Source organism: Mus caroli, chromosome 13 (assembly GCF_900094665.2).
Source record: "Mus caroli chromosome 13, CAROLI_EIJ_v1.1, whole genome shotgun sequence".
NCBI classification, from domain to species: Eukaryota; Metazoa; Chordata; class Mammalia; order Rodentia; family Muridae; genus Mus; species Mus caroli.
In genome coordinates this window covers 16,302,597-16,306,180 of record NC_034582.1, presented here as the reverse complement: position 1 = coordinate 16,306,180, position 3,584 = coordinate 16,302,597, and positions in this window count along the sequence as shown.

Below are 3,584 nucleotides of genomic sequence, written 5' to 3'. Positions count from 1 at the left end.
GTTTGGGAAGTTTTCTTCTATAATTTTGTTGAAGATATTTGCTGGCCCTTTAAGTTGAAAATCTTCATTCTCTTCAACTCCTATTATCTGTAGTTTTGGTAGATTTCTGTCTCCAGGGTTGTTCTCTCTTTGTGATTTCTTTATTGTTCCTATTTCTATTTTAAATCCTGGATGGTTTTCTTCATTTCCTTCACCTGTTTGCTCCTGTTTTCCTGTAATTCTTTAAGGGATTCTTGTGTTTTCTCTTTAAGGGCTTCTACTTATTTACCTGTGTTCTCCTGTATTTCTTTAAGGGAGTTACTTATGTCCTTCTTAAAGGCCTCTATCATCATGAGATGTGATTTTAAATCAGAGTCTTGCTTTTCTGTATGTGTTCAGATATCCAGTGCTTGCTGTGGTGAGAGAACCAGGCTCTGATGAAGCCAAGTAGCCTTGGTTTGTGTTGCATATGTTCTTGCCCTTGCCTCTCATCATGTAGTCATCTCTGGTGTTAGTTGGTCTTGTTGTCTATGACTATAGCTTGTCCCTTTTGTGGGCCTGTGGGCCTATAATCTTAGGAATGTCAGCACTCCTCCTTGGGAGTCCAGCTTTCTCCTGGCAGGATTTGTGTGCTGAGGGATGTAGGGCACAGATGGAGACTGGAAGGATTATGTCCACAGCTGCTCTGCTGTTCATGTTCCCTGTGAGCTCCTGGCAGATTCTGCTTTGGACAGTTATTGGAGTGAAAGTGGTGATCTCACCTCTGAGCTTAGAAGTGAGAGCACTCCTGGGTGACCAGCTCTCTCCTGGCAGCATTTGTATGTGGAGGTCTGTGGGACAGCTTTAGGTCTGAAGTGTAGATTATAACCTTGATTGTTCTGACTACTCCCTCAACTTACCTTCTGTCCTGGATGAATGTGGACATTGTCTTATAAGTGGGTAGAAAGGAACCATTACAAAAATAGAATTGCTATCTTCAAAAAAAAAAAAAACAACCCCCCCCCAAAAAAAACCAACAACAACCCAGGAGTTCTTCAAAATTATATGAAACCGTCAAGATAAATGATATTGATAGTATTGATGGGGAAATATCTGGGAAATATAAAGGGGTGGAAGACAAAAGCTGGAATGAGCACCTTTACTGGCAGAGAGGGAAGGATGCTGGGGAAATCTTCTGGTACCTTGTCAAGGGTACCAGAAGCCTCTGAGGGAGAAAGAAACAAAGACAGAAAGAGAGGTAGAGAGTGGACAAATGGAAGAAGGGGGGAAAGTCTTGTTGAGTCTGCCTCTAGGTGGCTCCAGAGGCAAAGAAAAAAGAAAACTCACTTCATAGGTCTCCCTCTGATACAGAGTAAGACTCTCAGAATTATACTGAGGCAGACTTGGCTAAACCCCCCAGGTGGAGGATAAAACTGTGAGTCAGTGCCACACAGAATTCTAGGAGGCAGAAATTGGCTTGAGCCATAGTCTAGAGTAGGAAGTGCAGAGAGACAGCCCTGCAGCCATGCCCTACAGTGCAAGCCCCGGTCCCCCTAAAGCAGACCGAGTGCCCAAGCCCAGTGCTTTTGCTGCCATGGGAAAACACCTAGCAACCACTTTTTCATGCAGTGAGGGATTGCAGAGGAATTCCAGCCCCTAGTGCAGAAGATGGACCACCTATAGACTAGGCTGCAGCTCATTTCTTTTTCCCTTCCCTCTGCACTTCTCTTACTATCTAATTTAAACGTAGAGAACTAGCTTTGTTGTACCTTGTCCCCAAAGAACAAACACTGGCATAGAGTACCCAAAGACACCCAAACACTGGCATCAGCCACCCAACTTACTCTTGCAGTTGTCCGATCACATTTTTTCCAACTTTCTCTTTTAACTGCACCTGTAGCAGGAGCTAACATGTCATCCCAGCATCTTTACTGTTTTGACTTTGGTGAACTTTTCCCTCTTTGTTGGATTTTATTTTATTTTTACTGTTCTTACACTACTTGCTGGTTTCCCTATGGTAACCCACTTTCCAATCCTATGCTTCATGTTCACAGCTTGAGAGTTCACTGAACTCGTTCACTCCTTCAAAATGATTGGAATTGAAAGGGATACTATTTTTATTTTTCCCTTTTATTAAAAATAGATTCTTTTCTCATACAACATATCCTGGGTACTGTTTCCCCTTCCTCTATCCCATCCGCTCCTGTCCACCTCCCTCCCATCCAGATTTACTTCCTTTCTGTCTCTCATTAGAAAAACAACAGGCTTCGAGATGATAACATTCAAACATAACAAAATTAATAAGATAAATAAAATCACATCAAGTTGGATAAGGCAAACCAACAAAAGGAAAAAAAAAACCCACCAGAGAAGGCACAAGAATCTGAGGCCCACTCATTTAGACACTTAAGAGTTCCATAAAATTATGAAATGGAAAGTTATAGTGTATATGCAGAGAACATGTGCAGACCCATGGTCAACCCTCTGCTTGTTTGTTTTGGTCTCTCTGAGGTCATATGAGCTTTGCTCGGCTGATTTAGAGGGCTTATTCTGGTGTCCTCCATCCCCTCTGGTTCTCACACTTTCTGACTCTTCTTCTGTGGAGTTTTCTGGGCTCATAGGGGAGGGATTTGATGGAGACATCCCGTTTGGAGTTATGCATGTGTGTGTTCCAAGGTGTTTCACTCTCTGTGTAATATCTGTCTTTGGGTCTAAGTATTTGTTTCCATCTGCTGCAGGAAGAAGCTTCTCCGATGATGGCCGAAGAAGGCATGGGGAGTCCTATTTTTTTTTTAATATTTTTTTATTACATATTTTCCTCAATTACATTTCCAATGCTATCCCAAAAGTCCCCCATACCCCCCCCCCCACTTCCCTACCCATCCATTCCCACTTTTTGGCCCTGGAGTTCCCCTGTACTGGGGCATATAAAGTTTGCGTGTCCAATGGGCCTCTCTTTCCAGTGATGGCCGACTAGGACATCTTTTGATACATATGCAGCTAGAGTCAAGAGCTCCGGGGTACTGGTTAGTTTATAATGTTGTTCCACCTATAGGGTTGCAGACCCCTTCAGCTCCTTGTGTACTTTCTCTAGCTCCTCCATTGGGGGCCCTGTGATCCATTCACTAGCTGACTGTGAGCATCCACTTCTGTGTTTGCTAGGTCCCAGCATAGTCTCACAAGAGACAGCTATATCAGGGTCCTTTCAGCAAAATCTTGCTGGCATATGCAATGGTGTCAGTGTTTGGAAGCTAATTATGGGATGGATCCCTGGATATGGCAGTCTCTAGATGATCCATCATTTTGTCTCAGCTCCAAACTTTGTCTCTGTAACTCCTTCCATGGGTGATTGTTTCCAATTCTAAGAAGGGGCAAAGTGTCCAAATTTTGGTCTTCGTTTTTCTTGAGTTTCATGTGTTTTACAAATTGTCTCTTATATTTCGGATATACTAAGTTTCTGGGCTAATATCCACTTATCAGTGAGTACATATCATTTGAGTTCTTTTGTGAATGTGTTACCTACTCAGGATGATGCCCTCCAGGTCCAACCATTTGCCTAGGAATTTCAAAAATTCATTCTTTTTAATAGCTGAGTAGTACTCCATTGTGTAAATGTACCACATTTT